Source organism: Pongo abelii, chromosome 9 (assembly GCF_028885655.2).
Source record: "Pongo abelii isolate AG06213 chromosome 9, NHGRI_mPonAbe1-v2.0_pri, whole genome shotgun sequence".
Classification (NCBI taxonomy): Eukaryota; Metazoa; Chordata; class Mammalia; order Primates; family Hominidae; genus Pongo; species Pongo abelii.
The window spans coordinates 95829097-95841016 of record NC_071994.2 but is presented as its reverse complement, the minus strand read 5'-3'; the positions used below and the strand labels follow the sequence as shown (position 1 = coordinate 95841016).

General features: G+C 42.4%; 1 pseudogene; it reads right to left on the bottom strand.

Moving 5' to 3' along the window:
• Positions 1 to 4026: 4026 nt before the first annotated feature.
• On the bottom strand, positions 4027 to 4253 carry LOC112135520 (small nuclear ribonucleoprotein G-like; annotated as a pseudogene).
• Between the last annotated feature and the right edge of the window lie 7667 nt (positions 4254 to 11920).

Sequence of the window (11920 nt, the reverse complement as noted above, 5' to 3'; positions counted from 1 at the left end):
GCACATCTCACTAGTGCCTGGAGCAGCTGCTGTGAGTGGGTGAGAACACCAACCCAAGTCAGAGAGGCTTGACTCTCACTAACTGGGTGTCCTTGAGCAAATCACTTAACATCTTTGTGTCTCAGTTTCTTTTACCTGTTAAATAAGGATGAAACTAGTACCTTCTTAGAAAGTTGCGAAGATAAAATGAGTTACTATAAGACACACTCACAATAGCGGCTGGCTCAGAATGTTGAGTATTCCAGTAAGTACCTGTGCACAGTTGGCTGGCCTTATCATTGGCCTCTTTGGTTAGGAAACCAGAGGCTTAGAGAGGTTCCCCTCCATCAACATGACTTCTCTTCCCCAAGTGGAAGATCTAGTATTTGAACCCAGATTCCCTGATTCCAGAACCAGTGGTCTTTTTCACCATGCCCCACACAGGAGTGGGGGTTGCACATCCTATATAGTTTATCTTCCACTGCAAACCTTGAATCACTCAGGCACACACAAAGAGGTCAATGCCCACACAGTGTTGCCAAATATAAATAGCAGAGATTCTCAGGTTACTTACTTCTAGTTCATGAAATAATGCATTATTGCTTCCTGGAGAGGTTGGAGAATAGAAAAAAACCTCTGTGCCCCATGACTCTAATGGAATTTCTGTCTGAGATGAAGCAACCTTCTCAGTTACCTTAAGATGTTAGAAGAAGCCAAAATTGTTCTGATACCTATATGGGCCCAGCAGAGTTGTAAAATGTAAAAACTGTGAGAGATCACAGATTGTGTCAATGAAAGAGAAACCTAGGCTTTTACAGAATTAAAGTTAGTTTCACTGAGTCTTCCTGAGGATGGCAACCCAAGTGAATCTTTCAGTTTTGGTTAGACTGCTCCAAAGCAGTGTATGAACCCATAACTTACATATTAGATGGTGGAGGTTCTACATGTGCTCAGAAGTTACATTAAAGCAAAATCTCATCAAAGTCTGGGTGTGAGAGTACATCTGATTATAGATTACAGAGGGAAAATCATTAATACTGTCAGACGTTACGTACAAGAAAAGGCAAGGGCTGAGATCATTGAGCTTATCTTTTCTTTTTTTTTATTATTATACTTTAAGTTTTAGGGTACATGTGCACAATGTGCAGGTTAGTTACATATGTATACATGTGCCATGCTGGTGTGCTGCACCCATTACCTCGTCATTTAGCATTAGGTATATCTCCTAATGCTATCCCTCCCCTCTCCCCTCACCCCACAACAGTTCCCAGAGTGTGATGTTCCCCTTCCTGTGTCCATGTGTTCAAATTGTTCAATTCCCATCTATAAGTGAGAACATGTGGTGTTTCGTTTTTTGTCCTTGTGATAGTTTACTGAGAATGATGATTTCCATGTAGTTGAGCGGTTTTGAGTGAGTTTCTTAATCCTGAGTTCTAGTTTGATTGTACTGTGGTCTGAGAGATAGTTTGTTATAATTTCTGATCTTTTACATTTGCTGAGGAGAGCTTTACTTCCAACTATGTGGTCAATTTTGGAATAGGTGGGGTGTGGTGCTGAAAAAAATGTATATTCTGTTGATTTGAGGTGGAGAGTTCTGTAGATGTCTATTAGGTCTGCTTGGTGCAGAGCTGAGTTGAATTCCTGGGTATCCTTGTTAACTTTCTGTCTCGTTGATCTGTCTAATGTTGACAGTGGGGTGTTAAAGTCTCCCATTATTATTGTGTGGGAGTCTAAGTCTCTTTGTAGGTCATTCAGGACTTGCCTTATGAATCTCTCTACAAGCCAGAAGAGAGTGGGGGCCAATATTCAACATTCTTAGAGAAAAGAATTTTCAACCCAGAATTTCATATCCTGCCAAACTAAGCTTCATAAGTGAAGGAAAAATAAAATACTTTACAGACAAGCAAATGCTGAGAGATTTTGTCACCACCAGGCCTGCCCTAAAAGAGATCCTGAAGGAAGCACTAAACATGGAAAGGAACAACTGGTACCAGCCGCTATAAAATCATGCCAAAATGTAAAGACCATCGAGACTAGGAAGACACTGCATCAACTAATGAGCAAAATAACCAACTAACATTATAATGACAGGATCAAATTCACACATAACAATATTCACTTTAAATGTAAATGGACTAAATGCTCCAATTAAAAGACACAGACTGGCAAATTGGATAAAGACTCAAGACCCATCAGTGTGCTGTATTCAGGAAACCCATCTCACGTGCAGAGACACACATAGGCTCAAAATAAAAGGATGGAGGAAGATCTACCAAGCAAATGGAAAACAAAAAAAGGCAGGGGTTGCAATCCTAGTCTCTGATAAAACAGACTTCAAACCAACAAAGATCAAAAGAGACAAAGAAGGCCATTACATAATGGTAAAGGGATCAATTCAACAAGAGCTAACTATCCTAAATATATATGCACCCGATATAGGAGCACCCAGATTCATTGAGCTTTTCTTTTATAAAAAACACAGTGATTCAGGCAAGAGACATGAGAACCCGAGGCATGGCTTCTTCACTGCAAGGGCTGGCTGTGAGGCTGGCCAGAGGCAGATGTTTGCTACTTCATCTCATAATTATTTTCTCCAAATAATAAGGAAATTAAGGTGTATGGCTCTTAGACCCCTTGACCTACATGCTATATTTGTTTGATCTATTCTATTTAATAACCAGAGGCTTCCTCATTTGGGCTGCACCATGCATCCTCCCCCACTGAAAAGGGAAAAACAAACTGTTTTTCTTTATTCAATTACTTCACTTTTGACACCAGATGTGTGGGTTTTTCACGTCAACAATTCTCCAATCCTCTGTAGGCATTAACTGGGTGTCTTACAATTTAATTCTGATAATTAGCACAGACCCCACCACTAAAGGGCTCAGCCCCACGAGATGGCCCCCAGCTTCAGATACCAATTGCAAGCACAAGGTTGTTACCTGTACTTCTGAGCAACTAGCCATAAATCAAGGGTTCCCATGACCTCATCCTTGGGTTTAACCATTTGCTAGAATGGCTCACAGAACTCAGAGAAATACTTATGTTTACCAGTTTGTTATAAAGTTATGGAGCATGGGCCAGACACGGTGGCTTACACCTGTAATTCCAGCACCTTTGGAGGCCAAGGCGGGCTGATCACGAGGTCAGGAGATCAAGACCATCCTGGCTAACATGGTGAAACCCCGTCTCTACGAAAAATACAAAAAAATTAGCCAGGCATGGTGGCGGGCGCCTGTAGTCCAGCTACTCTGGGGGCTGAGGCAGGAGAATGGCGTGAACCTGGGAGGCAGAGCTTTCAGTGAGCTGAGATCGTGCCACTGCACTCCAGCCTGGGCGACAGAGTCAGACTCCGTCTCAAAAATAAATAAATAAAAATAAATAAATAAATAAATAAAGTTATGGAGCATGTAGATGAACTGCCAGATGAAGAGGTACATAAGAGGTATGTGGGAAGGCTACAGATCTTCCATGCCCTCCCAGGGTGCACCATGCTCCAGGTATCTCCATGTGTTCAGCAACCTGGAAGCTCTCAGAACCTGTCCTTCTGAGTTTTTATGGAGGCTTCATTTATATAGCAGCGATTGATTAAATCATTGGCCACTGGTGATCAACTCAACCTTCAGTTTTTTTACCCTCCCTGGAGACAGGGGGCTGAAAGTTCCAACCTTCTAATCACATGGTTGGTTTCCCTGCCAACCAACCCCCACTCGCAGACACTATAGGACACCGTAGCCAAAAATAATTTTATTTGCATGCAAAGAGACATTTATCCCTTTGGAGAGTCCAAGGATTTTAGGAATGATTCCAAGGGTTTTAGGGGAGGATGAAAAAAAAATGTATATTTCTTAGTACATAGCAATATCACACCCACCTATTTAACACTACCACCTACCTTCTGTCATTCTGTGTCCAATTTTTTTGACTATTACAAAAGTTTATTTAATAAAAAGTTTAATATGAAAATGTACACGATCTAATTTTTACATCATAGAAAACAGACCCTTTGGAGAGGGGACATGAATTCCTCTGCTGAACAGCCATTATTTATACTTGTTCCAAGGCTTTTAACATGATGATACTGTTTCCTCCTATTTCCATTGTTCTAATATTGTTCTGTTGCCCACTAATTGCATCTTCACACATTCATCTATCATAAGATTCATAAAATGACTGAATCCCCACAGTACTCCTTGGACACATCTACCACCATTTAATTTCAGTGATAACTTGTCCATAAGTTTTTTCAACTTGAGAGAGTGAGCTTTGTTCATGGTGTCTACTAAGCAGGCTCAGAGATGCACTGAAATGGAATTTATGGCCTCCATCACACTTCACAGATAGGCCCAGTGTTTCATGTCTGATGTCACTCATTCTATTAGCCAATTGATTGTGGGCCTGTGTACAAAATTTCAAGTCTTCTCCTTTGCCTGCAAACCTCCAAGCTTCCCTCCTCCCATGCTTTCTCCAAGCCCATGACTCCCTTCCTACTACACAGAGAAAACAGAAGCTATCATAGGAAATCCTCATTGCTTCCACAGACTCACCTCCTACTGCGTCAACCCCTCAATCTGTCCTGTTCCTGGAGAAGACAGGCTCTCTTCCTAGGCAATGTTTGGGTCTCAGCCTGCCTTCTTGAGGAGCTTACACTATATTAATTTTATCTGTCCTCTCATAAATCTATATCTCAGTCTATCCTGGCTCCTTCTAATAAGCATTTGGGCAAGGTTCCGCCTCTCCCTCTTAAAAACCTAATGAAAACCCTCCTTGATCTCATATCCCCCTTTAGCTACTTCTTTATCTCTTTTGTTAATGACCAGGTTCATTCTGCCATCACACAGCAATCCAATCACTGTGATGATGGATTTCTGCCTAAGAGGAAAAATTGTATTCACAACACTGTAATGCAAGGAAGCAGAAGAACAAATCTCCAGCGGGCCTCCCCAAAAATAGAGCTTGGAGGTGCTTATAAGATAGAAAGCAGGATGGTCTAAAGAGTTGGAAAAGATGATTGGCGGGTAGGAAAGGTGAGGTTGTTGGGATTTCTGCAAGCATAATTGAGCTACATGGTTCATCACATGACATGTGTGCAGAAAATGGCAGTGTTAATGTGATCTGAGGGTGGAGTTTTTGGCTCTCTGACATTGAAAGGTCATTCTTTGGTCACCTGCACAGGCCCAGTTGAAAGATCAGTGGTCTCAACCAGCTTGAACTGGAGAAGAGCTTCCCCCCTATAGTAACGGTTGCAGCTTTAAGCAACCATTACTATAGTGACCCACAGTCAGAGACCTTATCTGATGTTAGCTAGTGGGAGTTTTAAGATCAACTAAAAGTAAGCAATTAAAAGCAAGCAAAGCAGTTTGATTACATTTGGCAGGCTTAATCAGCTTAGCCCTGGCACATCCCCAGACCCTTCGGTTGGCCTCTACCTTTATTACATACTCAACACTGCTAACCGTTGGTGACCATTGCCAAGGTCACCAATGAATGACCTCCATGTCAATTTATTGTTAAGCAAAAATTATGGGAGACCATTGTTTTGGGCTGAGCTCCTGTAGTAGGCCCCAACAGACCAAACCAAACCAAAATGGAGTCACCCATGCTAAATTCCACATAATCAAACAGAAACTTTAAGAAGCAGCTAGATCAACAAACAGACCAGTTTTTCCAGAAAACAGGATATTCTACTCTACCTGAGTCATCATAATCAGAAAGTTTCCTCTGCTGTAACCCTTACAAAAAAGTAACCTGATGTTAATGGATCGGTCGTTTTTCTATTGTTCTGTTTCCTTGTTTCCTTTTTTCCACCTTATAAAACCAACTATTCTGCCATTGCCTGGTGGAAGCTCTCATTCTGTTTTGTAGAATGAAGGTTGCCCCAATTCATGAATTGCAAATAAAAGCCAGCTAGTTCTATAACTAAATTTGTTGTCATTTTGTCTTTTGACAATTTATAAGTTCAGGATATACATTTCAGCATCTACTGTGCTGCAGACACTGTGCCAAGCATTGGAAATACATTGTAAACCAGACAGACTAAAATTTCTGTCTTCATGTAGCTTACCAACCTGGTCAATATTGGAGTGTGAAGGGCTCATATGAAACCTTTTCATTTTCATTTTACTTCATTTTCAATGGAGCTGATCACTTGCTAATTTTTGAAATATCTTTTACTGGACATTGTTTTTCTTAAGTAGCAGATACATTTCAGCTTCTTTGTCAACTTATTATCATCATACCTTATATTGACTAAAGAAAAAAAGCCAAGCTTTTTTTTTTTTTTTTTTTTGAGACGGAGTCTCACTCTGTTGCCCAGGCTGGAGTGCAGTGGCACGATCTCAGCTCACTGCAAGCTCTGCCTCCTGAGTTCACGCCATTCTCCTGCCTCAGCCTCTCGAGTAGCTGGGACTACAGGCGCCCATCACCAAGCCTGGCTAATTTTTTTGTATTTTTAGTAGAGACGGGGTTTCACTGTGTTAGCCAGGATGATTTTGATCTCTTGACCTTGTGATCCACCTGCCTCGGCTTCCCAAAGCGCTGGGATTACACGCATGAGCCACTGCGCCTGGCCTTTTTTTTTTTTTTTTTTTAACAGAGTCTCACTCTCTCGCCCAGGCTGGAATGCAGTGGCACCATCTCGGCTCATTGCAACCTCCTCCTCCTCCCAGGTTCAAGCAATTCTCCTGCCTCAGATTCCTGAGTAGCTGGGATGACAAGCACACACCACCACGCCCAGCTAATTTTTGTATTTTTAGTAGAGACAGGGTTTCACTATGTTGGCCAGGCTGGTCTCGAACTCCTGACTTAAGGTGATCCGCCTGCCTTGGACTCCCAAAGTGCTGGGATTACAGGCATAAGCCACCACGCCTGGCAAAACTTTTAAATAATTAAAGTTAGTTTTATTCAGAAGGCTTCCTGAGGATTATAGACAGAGGCCGACAGCCCAGGAACAGCCCTTCTGCTCTGTCAGAGGTTCTGTCAGACCGCTGTGACACAGGGCTTCAGCCCACTGTTTAGATACAGGTGGTGGAGGTTCAGTACATGCAAAATCACATCAAACTGGATCAGAAGTTATATTATGGCAGAATCACATCAAGGCTTCAGTGTAAGAGTACATCTGGTCATAGATTACTAAAGTACCTTTGGTTATAGATTGTAAAAGTATGATCACTAACCCGGTCAGACATTATCTTATGTGTAAGAAAAGCCAAGGTCCAGGATCATTTATCCTTTTAAGGAATTATGGTGACTCAGGCAAGAGACATGGGGGCCATGTGCTCTCTCCTGTTTTGTCCTCAAACTATCTTTCAGAGAGCTGCATGTTGTCACAGAGTCAGAAGTTTAAGCAGAAATGAGTAAATTTGGCTTCTTAAGTTTGCTACTTTGTCTCACACTGACTGTTTTTAATTTTTTCATTTATTTTTTTCATCCAACAAATTTTTGTTGAAGACAGAGTATGTGTTAGTCACTTTTCTAGGTGCTAGAAAGTAGCAATGAAGAAGGGAGAGAGAAAAACCCTTGTCCTCATGAAGCTCAGTGTTTAGCAGGAACCTGAAAAGGTCACATGGAGCTAAGGAAGTGAGCCATGTAACACGAGAGGGAAAAGCATTTCAGGCAGAGGGAACATCAGTGCAAACGCCCTGGTGCAGGGATGAGAGGGTGAACACTTGACAATAATGTCAGAGAGTTAACGGGGGAAATAGTGTATGTGCTGAATTGTGCAAGGCCTTATGCTCCCCTGTGAGGTTTCTGGCTTTTCTCCTGAGTGACTGGGGGCTGCTGGAGGGTTTTAGGTTGAGGAGAAGGTTTTAAGCTCATCTGACATGTTTTCTATAAGGATCAGTCTGACTGCCACGTGGGAACAGGGAGGATGGCGGCTTGGACCAGGATGATGGAAGTCATTGAGTCCAACAGGAAATTGTGGAACTCCTGAGGGCTCAGCCGCCCCTGGTCTCTTCTGCCTGAGGTGAGAGTCCTGCAGTGAGACGTTGCTTATGTGACCCCATCTCCACCCGTGGTGCCAGTCGCCTTCTACTCATTGGCAAGTCCAACCCAGGCATCTTCTCCGAGCTCCCTCTCACTGTTTCCATTTGGCTTTCTCACCATCACCTCAAACACAGCCTATCTTGTCCCCACCAAACATGCCCCACAAGCCACCCAGTGCTAAGCCAGACACTTGGAAATTTATCTGTGATACTTTCCCGCACGTGACCTCCACATTCATTTAGCTCTGCACTAAATGGATGGATTTATTCATCCATTTCTCTCCGCATCCTTTCTAAGCCACCACTGTGTTTGCATTAGTCTCCCAACTGGACTCATGATGTCCACTCCTGTGCCCTTTCTCCCCAATCCCTTCTCTAAGCTGCAGGCAAAGAGAACCTTTAAAAATTCAGATCTCATCAGATTACACCCCTGATTAAAATCTTTAAATGCCTTCTATTGCTCCTAGATAAATACCAAAGTCCTTACAAAACAAAATCCCCATCCCACCCTGAAGTATCTTACCCTTTCCTTCATCCCTAGTCATATTCTATACCCTGTCAGTCTTTCTTTCTTTCTTTTGAGACGAGTCTCTCTCTGTCGCCCAGGCTGGAGTGCAGTGGCGTGATCTCGGCTCACTGCAAGCTCCGCCTCCCAGGTTCACACCGTTCTCCTGCCTCAGCCTCCCCAGTAGCTGGGACTACATGCGCCTGCCACCTCGCCTGGCTAATTTTTTTGTATTTTTTAGTGGAGATGGGGTTTCACCGTGTTAACCAGGATGGTCTCAATCTCCTGACCTCATGATCCGCCCGCCTTGGCCTCCCAAAGTGCTGGGATTACAGGCATGAGCCACCGCGCCCAGCCCAGTCTTTCTATTCACTCCAGAAGTTATTAACTTTCTTTGGGTCCTTTCCACCACAGTACCTTTGCACGTGATGCTCCCTGTGCTTAGAAGGCTCTCTCACACCCTCTCTACCTTCTGTCTCCTCCAGGTCTCAGCTTATGTAGCTTTCCCAGGAAAGCACGTGCAACCCCCAGATGAGATTAGAGCTGTCTCTCTCCACAAGCTCACACCACCTTGGATTTCTCTTTCATGGTGTCATCACAATTAGAATGTATTGTTTATATCAAGGGTTGGTGAATGTTTTTCCATCTTATAAGCTCTATACCATGTCTATCTTCTCACCATGGTATCTCCAGTTCTGAGGACAATGCGTGCACACAGAGGGGCTTACTAAATGGTGATGCCCTTAGATCCAAACAAGGAGGCCTTTGCCTGAATCCTGCTCCTGCCCTCCTCCAGCTGTGTGAGGTAAAAAGTCTATAGGTCCAAGGGGAATTGTCCACCCAAGGCTATGTCCTCCTTCTAAGTGCCCAGGACTCTAAAATTATCTACCCCAAAGGCCCAGGACCCACGTCCATGGTCTCCATGTGCCTCTTACCTGGGCCTATTCTCATGAAGGTGGATGATGCCATTAGAATGAGTGCCTTTAGGCCTGAGGCATGTCCATGGAGTGGTGGGTGAAGCTGTGTGTGTAGCTTGGATATGCAAGGTAGAGCATCCACACACCTGTGTGCAAGGATACATGGTACAGAACTCAGCTTGGGTGGGAAAAAAGTTGTCAGGCCATGGATGGAGGGCTAGGGCCAGCAATCCTCACACTGTCACATTTGAGCACAGAACTGTGAGCGTTCCAAGAATTCTGTATTCAAACCTAGTTTTTTAGGTCATCTTGAAAGTGAATTGATCAAAGTAGTATAAAACATTTTATATAATGATTTGTTACCTAGATTTGTAATTGTGAAATATCTATACACTTGCTATGTGGACCTCAGAACCTGATAATGAGTATTTATTGAATGAATAAATAAATGAATAGGTTTATTCCTGGATCTCACCATTTGCCATTTGTAGTGACTGGATGAAAAAAATGAATGAATGCTTCATGCAAATAAATCCCCACAAAGGCAAATGCATTTTATTTAAAGTGAAGATCCAGCTGCCAAGGGAGTTATCTGTCTACCTAGGTTGAAATGGTTTTTCTCAGGGCAGCTCTGACTTGGATGCTTCCATTTTATAAGTCAGCGACAAGTATAAGTAGTAATAGTGAACATTTATTGGGCTCTATGTTCAGGACTGTTTTAAGCTCACCATATAGATTAACTAATTAAATGTTCACAATTCTATGAGGTAGGTGCTATTATCATTCCCATTTTACAGATGAGGAAACTGAGGCTCATAAAGCCAGATGAGGACCAGAGATGGAGAGAACAAGGATGAGGGAGAAAGAAGGGAGGAAGGACTGAGCATAGATTCAAGGTTACGGAGACCCAAGGCTAACTTACTCTAGGTCACACAGCTAGTAAGTTACAAAGCTAGAGCTAAGTTCCCAGGTAGCCTGTGCTGCATACATTATGCTACAGTATCTGCAGAAGTTAAAGTCCTCCTGTGTCTCCCTCTTGTTATCAATACTCAGGGCCTCTTGGAGTCTGAGCCAGGATCTATGGGTGTCAGGGCCACACTCTCTAATGGCTGAGTTGCCTTTGTAATGGGTGAGAAATGATAAGGGATTAAATTTGGAGTTTAGTCAGCAGGATGACTAATACCCCCACAGGGAAGCAGTTCATCCAATTTTTACATTCAATTTCCTCCTACAGCTTTAGAGGAAAACAAAGAAAAGACAAACAGCATCTCATGATAAAGAAAGTTATTAGATTTTCATTTACTGGTCATGATACCAAGGGTCCTGAATGGGAAAATAAATTGTAACTCCTTACAGGTGAATTTCTCACATGCTGTAAACTTTAATTAGTAAGAATATTAACAGCCTGCAAATGCTCTCGTTCCACCTGAGTGGATTACTGTTGTTAAAATAGGAAAGCTCAGTATCCCCTTCCTGCTCTCCAGCTGTAGGATCACCAGCAGCAGCTCTAAGAAGGACCCCCAGAGATAGTCTAAGCCAGATGAGGACCGGAGATGGAGAGAACAAGGATGAGGGAGAAAGAAGGGAGGAAGGACTGAGCATAGATTCAAGGTTTTGGAGCCCCGAGAGTCCTTACATCCCCAACTGTGCATTTTCAGCAGATACTCAGGGTCTCCCCTGTGTGAGGGGAAAGTTCAATATCACATTAACAAATGTCCATCTCCAGGGGTAATCAGTAGCCACTGGAGTTTCAGGCAGCATCAATGTTAATTAAAAATTTGGATAGAATTTTTTGCATAATAAAAAGTTTTTTCTTTATTTCAGTGTTATTCTCTGCTGCATTATTTATAATGCAAAAAAAAAAAATGACATGACTTTTGAATTTTGTCACTGGCACTGAAATAATGTCAGTTTTCCTTTTTCACTCATTCTGATCTTCCACTTCCAAATTTACAAACCAGTATTTCATAGGGCTGTTTTGATAATAAAATAAAATAAAACATTTATATGTTCAGCACAATTGCCATTTACTAGTAACCATAATTTATTGAAATGACATAATGTAAAAATTCCTAACACATGGTAGGCATTTAACACATTTGCTGAAAGAAAACAAAACAAAGCAAATTAAAAAAAAAGGTTGGAAAATGGCTAAACTTAAAAGGATAATCCTCTCCTCTTCTAGGCTTCCATGGATGTGTCCCAAACCAGAGCAATGGAAACAAATCAGACTTCAAACTTGGGATATTCCCAATGATTCCAAAGAAGGTAACAAAATGCAGGCTTTGGCATCAGTTCTAAAACACAAACAGCATAAAATACTCAGAATAGTTAACTTACAGTCCATGAAGCAATTGCTCATGTTCTCAGATGGTCATTTGGAAGGTCCATTTGTCCTGCACCAGCATGCACTCTGAGCTTCCACTGCCAGTGGTTGTATCTGTTACAGTACGTAGCTAGTTAGGAATGAGTAGGGGAGAAGAGGGATACCTTCAACACGCCCCCACACGAACGAGGAATGTCAGCTGACCACC